Genomic DNA, 15,785 nt, shown 5'->3' with positions numbered 1-15,785 from the left:
TTCAGATGCAGAAGCTGAGGCTCGGGGAGGTTAAGTACATTGCCGGAGTGAGCCCAACTAAAAAAGACTGATGCCAGGATTTGATGCAAGACATTGTTTCATAACGATCATACTCACCTATGCAAGTTTATCTTCAAAATAATTGTAATAATAACTAACTTTTTTCTTTTTTTTCTTTTTCTTTTTTTTTTTTTTTTTTTTTGAGCTCTACTCTGTGCCAGGCTCTATGTTGATAACTTTACTTGCATTTAATCCTTAGAACCACCTTGAATGGCAGATATTATCGTATTGTAAGAAAAACTAGGCTCAGAAAGGTTAAGTAATGCCCCAGGTCATGCAGCTAGGTCCCTGGAGAGTTAAACTTGACCCCAAGTCTGTCCAACACCAGAGTGTTCTCTTCTGCCCTGCACCCTCCTGTGGCTCAGCCTGTTTGCTCACCTCCCAAGCTCACACAGTCACCATGCTTGTTCACCATGCTTGTTAATGTCCACCCCCACCAACTCTCCACATCACCTCTGATTCTGACCACCTCCACTGCTCAGATTCCCACCCACCATTCAAGGCCCAGCGTTTCTGGAAGCCCTCTACACTGATTCATTCAAGCCCACCCTGGCGTCTCTTCCAGACAGCACATAGCACATTTGTGGCATGTATTTTGACTTGATCATACTTAAATGACAGTGTAATTATATATTATTTGGCTTTGTCTTCTAATTATTTAAAATTTAGAAATCATATATCCCCAATCAGTGCAAAACTTCCTTGAGTGCAAGAACCTTAACTTTCCCTTCACTTATTCTGTCTCCTCCCCCCATCTCTTCGCAGACTGCTAGGCACACAGCAAGTGCTCCTTAAATAAACAGAGATGTAAAAGGCATTGAAGAGGCAGGAATTCCTAGATGATTCATCACCTTCGTATCTTATTGTACGGATGCATATCTATACAATATGTAACCCCAGGCAGACAAGCATAAACCTCACCTGAAGGCAGCTTCTCCCTAGGATTCTGGGAGCTAGGGTCCTTTGAGGATAGATCAACCAAAGGACAGCTTTACTGTCCCCTCCCCACTGGCAGTGCCAGTCCCTTGTCCTTCCCTCCCTCCCTATCCTCCCTGGATGAGGGTGCTAAGAGATTTACTTGAGGGGAGGAGAGGGGTAATGGTGGGACAGAGAGGGCGCACAGGGGCCGCTGACAGCACTTAAGCCCAATGTGTCTGACCCTCCTGTGTCTCTGCAGTGACCCACACAGTCAGGCCGGGTTTCATGAGTTGGTAACCCACACAGAGGCACACAGAGTCCAGCCCTCAGAAGGTCCCCACAAATGAAGGTGAAAACATAGCCTGGGCTCCTTCCTGGCTCTGCCACTTATGAGTGACAAGGAAGTTATGGGGCAATTTGCTGACCTCTCTCAACAGGCTCTTAGCTCTGTCTTACAGTTCCATCGTTTCCTCATCTATAATGAGCAGATTCCCCTTAGTGTTTCCACAAGGGCCACGTGAGAAGATGCATGTAAAGAGCTTCATGCAGGGGCTTCCCTGGTGGCACAGTGGTTGAGAGTCCGCCTGCCAGTGCAGGGGACACGGGTTCGTGCCCCGGTCCGGGGAGATCCCACATGCCGCGGAGCGGCTGGGCCCGTGAGCCATGGCTGCTGAGCCTGCGCGTCCGGAGTCTGTGCTCCGCAGCGGGAGAGGCCACAACGGTGAGAGGCCCACGTAACGCAAAAAAAAAAAAGAGAGCTTCATGCAGTGCCTGTCGCGTTGTAAGCACTCAACTCAGAGCAGCCATCGTGAGTGCTGTTGTGATTATTGCTGAGATGGGAGACACAGATGGGAGTTGGGGATGGAGCTGGAAAGAGCTGGAGGTTTGGCCTTGGGACCAGACAACTCATACCTGGGGTCCAGAGATCAGGAAAAGATCTCCTAAGGGTCCAGGCCTCCCGCCATTATTAACTACCCTTTCCCTCCCTCCACTTTTCTAATCATACCTCTCCTGCCTCCTCAGCAAGGGTTGTGCTCTATCTCCAGTACTTTTCTTATCATGTCTTCAACATAAGCATTGCTTGTCTCTGCTTCCGAAACTTTGCACAAAACATTCGCTCCTAGATATTCTCCCTCACTCCTTCCCAAAACAAGCCTGTCACCTCCTCCAGGAGTCCTTCTTGACTAGGCCTCTACTCCTCTCCTTGATTCCCGGGGCAGCCTCACCTTGCAGTCGCTCAGACCTTGCTTAGTCATGGCCTCCTGCCTCCCCACCCACTGGAGGAAGCAGATGCCATATCCCCCATCTTGAATGTAAATGCCTGAGGGCAGACACCTGGCCCCTTTGAAATTCTCCCCACTCTATCAGAATGCCTCTTTCTGAGCTATGAGCTCTGTGCATGCCCACCTCTCCATGCTCCAGTTTTCAAAGACAGTGAAACACACCTGCCCCTTCTCACCTTCTCAGAGTGATGGAAGGTAACTCAGAAAAGAAGGCTGAACATCTGGGAATCAGGGTTCCAGAGAACAGCAAGATAATCATGATTTAAATGTGCTTCTGTCCTCAGCAACAAGGGTGAAGGAACATCATGGTGCAGTAGAAAAATCCTTCTGGAAAAGAGCCCAGGAGAGCCAGGATCTGATTCCAGCTCCACTCCTGACATGTCAGGTTACCTGAGCAAAGAACTTCTCCGTGACTCAGTTTTCCTGAGTGCTGAGGCTGGTGCCTATACGTCCCAGACTGCATACGGCTGGCCCTTCCAAGATCCCTTGGGCTTGGGCGAAACTTTTATTTGTCCACTTATGATTGTAGGAAAATAGAGCTGGCCCTAAATGAAACTGTCAAGATCTGAGAACTATGTTTTACAGACCTTCCTGTTCTTTCATCCCAGATCCCTCCCACCCGCTTCCAATAGTCAGTGGGAGGAGAGGGGAAGACCCCCTCTCCCAAATATTTCCCTCATTTTTTCCATCTAAACATGAAATAATTTGAGTAGTAGAGTCTTGCAGCAGTGAGGTGAGTTTCAGTCAGTTGCCTTTCCCAGGCCAATTGAACTTTAGGCCTTTATTCAGTAATAGTGATATGATTGACTGTATTCCATATTCCAATAATGACCTCTAAGAATATTTTGATGGAGAGATCCTAGGGAGCCCTTTATCCCTGAAATTCTTTGTGCCTACTCAAACTATTGCAAATAAACCTTATTTTGTGCTTATTTGGTTCTGTTATTTATTGTTATATAATAAACCACCCCCAAATTTAGCTGTCTAAAACAACAGCCATTTTATTATATCTCACAATTTTGTGGGTCAGAAACTTGGACAGGACTCACCTGGGTGATTCTCCTGCTCCACATGGCACTGAATGGAGTTACCCAGTGGTATTCAGCTGGGGGCTCAGCTCAGCTGGATGGCCAAGATGACTTTTCTCATATGTGTGGTATCTTGCCTGAGATGCTGGAAAGACTGATCTTAGTTGGGTGCCTTTCCCTTTCCATGTAGTTTCAGGGTCTTTGCACATGCTTTCTCTAGCAGGGGTACCAGACTTCTTAAATGGTAGCTCAGGGTTCCAAGAGAAAAAGGTAGAAGGTGCAAATCCTCTCAAAGCCTAGGCCCAGAACTCTCACGGTGTCACTTCTGCTACACTCTGTTGGTCAAAGCAGTCTGAGGCCAGCCGACATTCAGGAGAAGAGGAAATAGGTCCCGTCTCTCCAGAGAGGAGTATCCAAGAATTTGTAGCCATCTTTAATCCACCACCCAGAGTAACCTGATGGGGATTCAGAAGGAAGGATGTGTGGGAGAGGAAGTGAGGGACCTGGGATGAAAAAGCCTACGGAGAGTTTCTTGATGTAAAAGTTGAAGTTTCAGACTTGGCTGAGGTCGCTGAAGAAGGTAATAAATACCTCAACCTCCTGGATATCTCTTCTCTCTATACCCCAAACCTAGCCTATCCTGGTAAGATCCCAGGAGTTTGGCTAATTCAAAACTCAGCCTGTGGTCTAGAACCCACTCTACCCAAACGCCTAACCCTTTTCTAGGATCCTCTATTCCCCATCTCCTATCACCTCCTGTCTTCTCCTTTTCTCCTAAGGAATTCAGACCCTGTACATCTTATCCTTACTATCTCCCAGGACTAGTTTCTCTAACCAGTAATCACCACCTTGCATTTAATGAGCACTTCCTTTGTACCAGAGTCTGTGCTAAGTGCTTCAAATTCATTATTACATTGACTCCTCGCAACAAGGCATTACTCTCATTTTGCAGATAAGGAAATTGAGAGCCAGAGAGATTATACAACACACCTGAGCTTGTATGCTCCAACTCAAAAGTGCAGGCTTTAATTACCAGGTTATACATCTACTCTTCCAACTGTCTACCATTTAAATGACCCATCTATGTCTTTATGGGATGTGAGGGTTGGAAGGCCCTCAACATGCTAAAACGAGGACCCCGTTAGAAGGCAAGAGAGGGGAGGAGGAAACTCAGGGACCCCAAATCCTTAAAGATGGGAATGCAAAGAATATTCTCTGTTGAAAAGTTATGGTCAAGGTTTCTGTCTTAATTTATGCCAATGTGAGTCAGTGGTGAGGAGAAATCTGTACGTGATACCACAGAAAACTGGTTACAGAGAGATAAAACAGAACTAAGCAGGAAGAGGGAAACTGAGCAGTTCAGTTGGCAGTATAAAAGCACTAGAGTTACACCTCTCTTAACTGGAAGTCAGGCTCTGACAACCCCAATTCTGTGGAATGAGGCACCAAATCCAGAAGTGAAAAAGGCCTTTAAGCACCCAAAATAGCTAACACAAAGCTCTTGAACCAAAACCAGATCCTTAGCGCTCCACACAGAGCCTTACTGAGTTACACTGAACAAAGTTTCTAAGAGGCTGACCTCTGGCTTCCCAACCCATGGCCCTGGGAGGACAAGGTGGGTGTGAGTGAAAGACCTTCTGAGAGGGAAGTGTTTTGACAGCAAAGAGACAGCAAACAACTTAACAGCAAAGGACAACAGGACTTGAAAGTAGACACAGCATTGTGCTGTATGTAACTTCACTTTAGAAAAAGGATTATAATGCCTCATTGTCTGGTGTCTGATGGTTTATCAAGCCCTTTCACACACATTATCTCATTTCAACTCCACAGCAAGCCTATGAAGTAGGCGCCAAGGAGAAAAAATTACACAGAGAGGCTTAGTGAGTTTTCCATGGTCACACAGATTAATGAGCGGTGGAGCTAGGAATAAACCCAGGTTTTATGATGTCTAACACAGGCCTTTCTCTCTACACCATGACCCAGCCTTTTCCTCTACACCAGGATGCCTCCTTTTTCATAACGAGGGCTGTGAGTCATTAAGTTAGTTTACACGTAGTAGACTCTGTTGAATGAGACAGGGAAATAAGTAATACATTTTTTAAATTTTTTTATTAAAAATGATACAAATAGACGAAGGTTGGCATTTAGGATAAAGTTCAGCTTTCTCTTCTCAGTTATTGGGTGGGCCAAAAAGTGCTTTCGTTTTTTTAAGTAAAAATAAAAGACACATTTTTCATTTTCACCAAGAACTTTATTGAACAATGTATTCACCCTTTTGTTTCACTACCTTCTGCCATTTTTCAGTCAACTTTATAATTCCATCTTCCCAAAACTTTTTATCTTTTTGAGCAAAGGACTGTTCCAGGTGCCTTTTACAGTCTTCCAGGGAACTGAAATTTTTTCCATTAAGAGAATTTTGTAAAGACCGAAATAAATGGAATCCGAAGGTGCAATGTCTGGTGAATACGGCGGATGAATCAGAACCTCTCAGACAAGCTGTAACGGTTTTGCCTGGTCATCAAAGAAACATGAGGTCTTGCATTATCCTGATGGAAGATCCTGATGAGTTTGCTGTTGACTAATTCTGGACTCTTTTCATGTGCCAATTTCAGCTGCTCTAATTGGGAGCAGTACTTGTTGGAACTAATTGTTTGGTTTTCTGGAAGGAAACTCCTTAATAGAGGACTCCCTTCCAATCCCACCATATACACAACATCACCTTCTTTGGATGAAGACCTACCTTTGGTGTGATTGGTGGTGGTTCATTTCGCTTGCCCCATGATCTCTTCTGTTCCACATTATTGTACAGTATCCACTTTTCATCGCCCATCACAATTTGTTTTAAAAACAGAACATTTTCATTATGTTTCGGTAGAGAATCACATGAAGAAATATGGTCAAGAAGGTTCATTTCGCTTAAATTATGTGGAATGCAAACATCAAAGTAATTCACATAACCAAGCTGGTACAAATGATTTTCAACACTTGATTTGGATATTTTGAGTATGTCGGATATCTCCCACGTGGTATAACATTGACTGTTCTCAATTAATGTCTCGATTTGGTTGCTATCAGCTTCAACTGGTCTACCCGACCGTGGAGCATCGTCCAGCAAGAAACCTCCAGCACAAAACTTCACAAACCACTTTTGATGCATTCGATCACTCACAGCACCTTCTCCATACACTGCACAACTTTTTTGTGAGTTTCAGTTGTGTTTTTACCTTTCTTGAAATAATAAAGCATAATATGCCAAAAATGTTACTTTTTTTCTTCCATCTTCAATATTAAAATAGCTACACAAAAATTCACCAATTTTGATAAGTCTTTTTTTAAATGCACGCTGATATGACAGCTGTCACATACAATCTAACAAAATTGTTTCGAATGAAGTTAAAGACAACTAAGTGCTACTAGAGCCATCTTACAGAAAAAAAAACGAACAAAACTTTTGGCCCACCCATTACATTGTAATTCTAGTCATTTACCATCTATGCCTAGTTGCCATACAGAACAATGATGGGCAGATCACTCTGTGTCTCCTCAACTTTCAGGCATCAGTTCCTCCTCTTCATCTTGATTCTACCACCTTAGTTCTGTTTTCTCCTCTCTCTCTTGAACTTTCATAAAACTCTCCATTGGGATCCCCACTTCCAGTTATGATCCCTCAAATTTATGTATCAGTCACAATGCTTGTTGTTTTAGGTAACAGAACTCCTACACCTAAAGCAGCTTAAACAATAGGGGTTTATTGTCTCTTTACAAGAAGTCCAGAAGAAGATGGTTCCTGCATTGGCTCAGTGATATCAGGGACTAAGTTAGCATCTCTGCAATTCTTTTGGACCTTTTGCAAGATTTCTGCAGTGGATCCAAACTCATGACAATATCCAAATTCAGGGAAGATCTATTCATTTTCTAGGGCTACCATAACAGTATCACTGATGCGAGCGCTTAAACAACAGGACTTTATTTTCTCACAGTTCTGAAGGTTGCAAGTCCAAGATCATGGTGTTGGCCACGTTGGTTTCTTCTGAGGTCTCTCTTCTATCTTAAATGGCCATCTTCTCCCTGTGTCCTCACATGGTCTTTCGTGTGTGTGTGTATACATGTGTTCAAATTTCTTCTTCTTTATGAGAATACCAGTCGTATTAGATTAGGGTCCACCCAAATGGACTCATTTTAATGTAATTATCTCTTTAAAGACCCTATCTCCAAATACAGTCACATTCTGAGATACTGGGAGTTAGGCCTTCCACACATGAATCGGGGGGTGGGGGCACAATTCAGTCCATAACAGAAGGAGATGCAGGTATAGGAGTTCCCCTCTGGGAATATTGCTTTTCAGGTGAAGAATCCTTCCCAATATCCCTCCAGTAGATTTACAGAGTAGGATTTGGTAGCATGCCCTTTTCCTAGTTACAAGGGGAGGCCAGGAAAGCAGTTTCACTTTTATAATGGGAAGAGGGCTCTGCCAGCCAGAAAGAAAAGGTTGGGAATTACTGGGTAGGTTACCAAAGTGTCTGTTGCACTGTTCCCCCACGTGTGTCACGGCTGTCTGCTTATGTGTCTGTCTCTCCCATTAGGTTCTCAGCTCTTTGAAGTAGAGACCAGGGTTTCAATCATCTGTGTACCCCTAATGACTAGCACAGTGCCTAGCTCATAGTAGGTGTTCAGCCAATATCTACTGAAGGAATGAACAAATAGAATTTAATGAACTAGATGAACCTGTTTATGTTATATTTTATTACAACATTAAACTCTGTTCATATATTTGGCTTGCTTTGTCTGTGGTTCACACCTTGAAATATCTGTAGGGAGTATGGCTAATGGAACTGTTATTTCAATCAGAAGAGACCAAGCTCCATGAGTTTGTTTCCCCAAAGTGTGGCGTAGTGCACAGTATATAGTGACTGATGCGTGAATTATTGTAGAATGAATGATCGATGGATAAAAATTTAAAATATTTAAAAATTAGAATATATTTAATGCTTTGAAAAATATCGTTATGTACTTAAGAAGTTATTATGTTTTCTAGAAAAATGTCTTCCAGAACTGGGCATCCCTTCTGCTCTGTTGGTATTTCTAAATGTTCTTTATCACCAGGTAGTTATATCACCTATTTCTATCCTATTCTATTCTAACAAAGAATGATCCTGATGAGATTGACCAATGAGCCCATAATGCTTAGACCAATTTCATCTGAGAAGTAAAGATAGACTAACAAATATAAGACTGAGCTATTTATGTGATGTTTGATTTTGGTTCTGTGGAGTTGCAGGAATCATGTCACAAATCCACACAAAGCACTGATCCCCAAGTATCTGATCTTCCATGTTCTACAGAATAGGGAAGAGCCAGGCACCTAGCTAATGAATGGCATTAGTTGTGGGGATAAGTGACTGATTTGGTGGCAGTTCCCCAATGTTAGAAAGGCTCTGAGGATGTCCATCTAATTCCAACTTCCCTCTCTGCAACAAGGAGAAGGGACCCAGGCAGCTAAGGTGTGCGGAGCAAGGGAGGCGAAAACTCAAAGTTGCCACAAGTAACCAGGTTCCCAGAGGCAGTGTAGTTTGGCAGCATGAGACTGTGTAACCATGAGTTCAGTCTCCTTTTGCCCTATTTCAGACCCAAGGGACCCACATCTCCTTCACGCAGTTCAAGTAATAAGGTTCAATTAAAATGTTCAGGTTCAATTAGTGTTTCAGGGGCAGTCTTAGGGCAAAATATTTTCCACAAGGGATGTAAGAGAAACTAACACTGTTCTGGGCCACATTGACATGTAGGGGCAGGAGAGGACTTGGTCTGCAAACAGCATCTGCGTAATGTAGAAGCTGGACAAGATGGCACTTGTGTGTGTATTTGTGCTTCTACGGTGCCTGTTCTCTGTGCCCCAGGTCCTTTCCTAACCGCCGGGAGAAGAACGTACATGCTAGGGTGTTTTCCTTCCAAGTTTTGACTTTTTTTTCTTTCCTTAAAGTATTAGCAGCCCAGATTTTTGCTGCAAAATCAAGACCTGTTATTGTAATGATGGTGATTTTTTTTAATTGTGCCAATGAACCTGGTCTTAATGCACTATTGCAAGCACATTAGCCAAGCCCATTACAATAATCTATTGTTGAGAGAAAAATATCCTGGCAGTACATGTATCTAGAAGTTCCGCCTTCTGAATTGATGCCAAAATATGATAGATTCTCAGTTCCTTATGATGTCCAACTACTGTACATGAACTCCCACTCCCCTCTCCCTCTTGCCAACATAATGACTAGCTTTACTTTGATGTTCTCTGCTTTCCACAGTGGCTTTTACTCTCTGCCAGAGTCTCATGCACTAAGCACTCTGCTATTTGAAATCCCATTACCTGCAACTCTGCTAACTGGCATCTCGCAGATCAAAGGTATAATAATTGAGGAGACACTGCAATGACTTCTGAACCATTTAGAAAATATTTGACTGTGTTTAGAATAGTTTAACATTGGCATTTCAGTGTATTCTGCCTTTTTTTCACACTTGCTCCAAATTCAATCTATCAATAAATTACACTATAATACATTCTAATAAATCAAGATGATATAGAGAGGCTGGAATGAATAACAGACCAAAACCAACCAAATAAAATTGACAAGAATTAATGTAATGTATAGTCTGGCATTTAGATTTTAAAACTACTTAACGGAAGAGTCCTGGGTTAACAGTTCACAAAAGAAAGCCATGAGAATTTTGACTATCTACTCAGCAGTGTACTACGGCCTCTGAAAAAGTCAATCCTATCCAAAGCCACCTTTAAAAAAAAAGAGGGGGCAGGGAGACCATCCAAATCAAGGAGGGAGAACAGTTTTACTCTCTACTTTGCTCAGACCAGGTCTGTGGAGGACTGTGTTTAGTTATTGAAGCCACATTTGGAGAGAAAAGGAACTAAGGTTGTTTTTTTCCAGCAACTACTTAGGGAGGCATAATACCTGTCTTCAAATAGCTGATGGGCTGTCACATGGAAGAAACATTAAATTTAATCTGTGTAGCCCCAGTGGCCAGAACTAGGAGTCATGGGTAGTTATGTCAGTGGAACACATTTCAGCTCCATATAAGGAAGAACTTTCTATAATTAGGGTGATCTAAACGTTGAACTTGGATGAATCAGGAGGGACAAAAGAAGACTTCTAGGGTATGGTAATTGCTATTCTCTGCCTGGGTGGTAGGTACTTAAGTACTTTGTTTTATTATTGTCTTCAACTGATACACATATATTTTCATATACTCTTTTGTGGATATGATGTGTTTTACAATATATTTTTAAAATCTAGGTTGACTAGGTTTTGGGCAAAGCAGTGACCTTCTCATCATCATGAGGGTTCAAGGGGAGGCTGGTAGCACTTAGAGAGAGGATGGGATAGATGACCTCTGACATTCATTCCATCTCTAAGATTCTACACATTCAAAAAATGTGTGCATAATTATTAAAGGAAAGCTTTTAAAAATATTCTTAAGGTGATTGCCTGTTAATTAATAGGATCTGAGGCCTCGCTCCATTTTTCATGACAACCATTACTGGTGTTTGTTAGACTATGAACCCCAAGTCTATTACAGTGATTATCATTTTTATTGGCCATTATATAATGAGCATTAGATAGACACAGTCTCTGCCCTCTTCAGATGACAAATGATGTGGACAGTCATAAAGAGAATACAGTGAGAGCCAGATATGAACAGTGAATAAATACAAAAGACAGCACAAAGGTTTATGTGGCAAACAGGTCAAGGCTCAGGACTTATAAGTGGGGAACAAATAGACAAGGGTCTTGGAAAAAAAAAAAACATCCTAGATAAGTTAAGACCAGGAAATCTAAGCCCCTGCTCCAATTAACTTCAGCAGGCTTTCTGAAATAAGTGAATAGATTCTAAGAAATAGATTCTAGGAATTCTAGGAATTCCCTGGTGGTCCAGTGGTTAGACTCTGCACTTTCACTGTCTTGGGGACGGGTTCAATCCCTGGTCCGGGAACTAGGACCCCACGAGCCAGGTGATGCAGCGTGATCCAGAAGAAAAAAAAAAGAAAGAAAGAAAGAAAGAAAGAAAAAGATTCTGGCAATCAAACATTTGGTTAGGGGAAACTTTCTCCTAGGCTGTCAGGAAAAAAAAAAAAAAAGCCAAAATAGCTTAAGTGGTCATTTCCTCATGTTAATCCTATTCTCCTGTTCTGTTCCTTCGTGATCTCTCACTACCCTCTCCACAGTGCTGATCTGAGATGAGGGAACCAAGACCTAAAAAAGGGAAATGAGAGAAAGGGGTATTTGTGGACTGTGATGGACGTGGAATCGGGGAGAGTCCTTGAGTCCCTAAGTCACTGCTAAATAACAGTCAGGCTCTCTGCTCCTCCTGGCTGAGCTGTGACTTTGGGCAAAGTTACTTCTGCTTTGGACTCACTTAACCTTTAATCTGGGGATCCCCATTCATGTTACTGACATTAACTCCTCTGGCCTCACAACAACTTTGAGTTGATGGGAATAATAAACCAAAACACAAAATCTTATGAGCTACTTGAGTCCAATGTGGTAAATGCAAATAATATGTAGTCAAAGTTTATTCTCTTATAATCATTTATCTTCACTTTACTGAAGGGGAAACTGAGTCACACAGAGTGGAAATAAGTTGATTTCATATATACCCTTCAGTCTTTGACCTCATCGATGTAAATAGTCTTAATGTTACAGTATTTTTCTTTCTGGGAGTTCTTGTCATGATCATTTTATAAATGGGGAAACCAAGGCACAGAGTGATTGAAATGTATTGCCTCAGTGTAGCCTTCATAAAATAGTGCCTAGATGAGAAACTCAAGAAGCCTAACTCTCAAGTCAAAACTCTTTTTCCATTAGATTCCTACCCAAGATTGAAACATTAAATCCACTTGAATTTTGTGAAATTAGGTGATAAGTAAAGTTTGAGTTCTTGATACCAAGAACAGAGTAGGGTATGGGGTGGTAGCAAGAGTGATCGGGATCCTTGACCTTTATAAAGGGCTTCATAGTGGACAAGCGCTCCACAGATGCTGTTACACTCTGTCCTCAGCAAGGATATCCTTACAGATGAGGAGGTCAAAACTCAGAGGCTAGTCAGAAAACAGTTTGTTAGCAAAGGGCAGAACTGAGATGGAAACTCAAGTCTTCTGAATCCAAGTTTAGTGAGGACACACTTTGGGGAAAAGAGGCTACCTGATTTTTACTGGGAGACTTGAGTATGAGGGAGGTGGGAAGAAGCCAGTCTCAGAAGCACATTCGCAGAAAAGGAAATAATCATCATTAAGCATTTCAAATGGTGACACAGAATTGCTCTGGGCACTGTAGGGACCTACTGACTACAGTAGTCTAACCTCTGAGGGCCTGCAATCTAAGACAAACACACTAAGAGAAGAAATATGTACGTGACATACAATGGTATCTATTACAGTAGATCTACCATAGTGATCTATGACAAGAATAGAGAGGAAAGCATTTATATCACATACATGGCTAGCTAAGTTTGGGATGTGGAGAATGTAAGTGCATAAATGAAAATGGGAGCAATAAAGAAAAGCGAGCCAGGGAAGGAAAACACACACACACACACACACACACACACACACACACCAATTCACAAAGGGTTTTTTGGAAGAAAAAAATGTTTGAGTTCTTTTTTTCTCCTTTTTAAGAAGCAGTGGATTAGCTGTGTTGTAGCAGGAGCAGACCTAAGAGTGTGAGATTTAAAACAGAAATTTATCCTTAGGCATATGGAACAATTATAAAGATGGGTAGGAAGGGGGCAGAAGGCAGTCAGTGGACAAAGAGGGCTTTGAGCAAGTGGAAATTCAAGAGAGATTACCTGTCTTGACTCCCAGACTGTATCTAAGTGTTTCCACCCCTGTGCTTTCAGAAAGCTCATACTCTCCGCATTTCTGGAACAAGAATTTCCAAGTTGTGAAGCCTGTCTGCAGTGGATGAAGAAGGCAGCAGTGCCATGGTGAAGGAGATAGGGACCTTGGAAACACGAGGCAAGAAGTCCCTAGCCATCTCAATCTCCCCAGATTCTAACACCACAGGAGAGGTTCCCAGGGCAAAACTCGTTTATCCAGATCCACAAATTGTTAGAGAATTTCCAGTTTGCTTTAATAAACCCAAATTCACCTGTTGAGTTTTAGGTCAATGATTAGATTCTTAACATAAAAACTCTGTTGAGCTCTGCTGGCATATAAACATTTCTCTACATATCAAATCAGACTCCAGCCAGGTAGAGATACCTGTTTATCTCTGTTAATTTTGTTTACTCATGTCATCCTTTGTGGCTCTACTTAGCAAGAGAAGCAGCAGCAGAGGACCACTAGGAGACTGGGCTGAATAAGAATAAGCAAAGAGTCCTATACTCTGGTTCTGGCTCTTTATAGAACACAGGGTCTTTGGAGGTGAAGTGCTGGCTTTAACCATGACAATTTGAGACATGAGCCAACAGTTAGCAATTTCAGACTTTCAGAGGAAGCTTTCATTCCTGATCACCCTGGTTTCTGAGTCGACACAATTACTAAGATTTGTATGGGTGGTATGAGAACTTGAGGATTTTTATGATGGCTCTTATGATTATTTGTGCCAACATGTGTTCCTCTGCCATATTTATAATAGGCCATTCTGTTCTAACTACTCTATGTGTATTGACACATTTAATACAGCCACATGAGTAGATACTATAGGTATTATGTTCATACAGAGAGGTTAAGTAAATTAACCAAGGTCACACAGCTAGTAAATGAAGGCACTAGGACCTGTGTACAATTTACAACATTTAGCTAAATCCCAATTTTTTTTTTTTTTTTTTTTTTTTTTTGGCTGCACTGTGCAGCTTGCAGGATCTCAGTTCCCTGAGCGGGGACTGAACCCAGGCCCTGGCAGTGAAAGCCTGGAATCCTAACCACTAGGCCACCAGGGAACTCCCCGAATTCCAATATTTTAAAGAGAATGTTTAACCAAACACCTGACATTTACATATAAGGCATTGTTCTAGGTACTATGCAGAAGGTACAAAGGAGGGCTTTGAGCAAGTGGAAATTCAAGAGAGATTACCTGTCTTGACTCCCAGACTGTATCTGAGCATTTCCACCCCTGTGCTTTCAGAAAGCTCATGCTCTCCACATTTCAGGAACAAGAATTTCCAAGTTGTGAAGCCTGTCTACAGCGGCTGAAGAAGACAGCAGTGCCATGGTGAAGGAGAACATTGCAGAAGTGCAAAGTTCCTGCACTCAAAGAGCTCATGGTATAGTTAAAAATATTGGTAGTGTTACCGAGTCCAAGTTTGTACTCCTCTCAGCACAACAGGGCAATAAATCGAGAGATGAGATGTTGGGGCAAGGAAGAACAACTTTATTTGGAAAGCCAGCAGATGGAGAAGATGGTGGACTAGTGTCCCAAAGAACCATCTTCCCTGAGTTAGAATTCATGCTTCTTTTATACTAAAAGGGGAGGGGGTAAAGTCCTGGTTCCAGGATGTATTAATTTCTTCCTTCCTGCAGCCGTTTCCAGGTGGACCTGGTCAGGAGGTTTCCTGTGAGCTAAAGAAAGGTATTTTAGCTTAACGCTCATTACATGGGAGGCAGAGTTCCCAGAGATGGTCAATTATGTATAATTTAAGGTTACAGGCAACATCCCTTTAGTGATTAACTTGTAGCAAAAGCAATAGAATACAAAGGTTAATTTATTCTTCCCTATTACAGTGGCCCTCTCTATGAGAGCGTTTAAATTTTGCTCATTCTATTCACCTACATAGGATTTTCTCACCAGAAAAGACCTTGTATCACCAATGCTATTATCCTTTCTTTTTAAACAGGAAAGGCAACTTTAGGCCCAGAGGGGACCAACTTACTAGTTAACTTACAGTAACTGGAGAATGGCTAGTAGCAAACCCCAAACTGGAAGCCAACTTTTCTAACAACTAATGGTGATGTTTCATGTTCTTCCTGGCATTCAGGATATAAAGGTATTGTTACAACAGCGGTACAAAAAGAAGTTTACTCCTTTTTTTTTTTTTTTTTTTTTTTTTTTTTTTTTTGCGGTACGCGGGCCTCTCACTGCTGTGGCCTCTCCCACCGCGGAGCACAGGCTCCGGACGCGCACGCCCAGCGGCCATGGCCCACGGGCCCAGCTGCTCCGCAGCATGTGGGATCCTTTCGGACCCAGGCACGAACCCGCGTCCCCTGAATTGACAGGCGGACTCTCAACCACTGCGCCACCAGGGAAGCCCCGGAAGTTTACTCCTTTATCCCAAATTGTCCTTCAACTCCATTTCACTTCTGGCACACTCTTATTATTCATTTTAATTTACTTCACCTTTACTGATCCCCACTCCTCTCTTTTTTCTCCTTTTGGAGTGAAACCAGGCCTGGACATCAGTCAGACATATGGGGCTGGGGATGGAGATAAAGTAGATGTTTGAGATCCTTTACTATTAGTGAACCTTAAAGGAAGAACAGAAAATGCTTTGGATA

This window comes from Mesoplodon mirus (assembly GCF_964341445.2).
Source record: "Mesoplodon mirus genome assembly, chromosome: 3".
NCBI lineage: Eukaryota > Metazoa > Chordata > Mammalia > Artiodactyla > Ziphiidae > Mesoplodon > Mesoplodon mirus.
The sequence above is the reverse complement of the archived record's forward strand: the minus strand, read 5'-3'. Positions refer to the sequence as shown.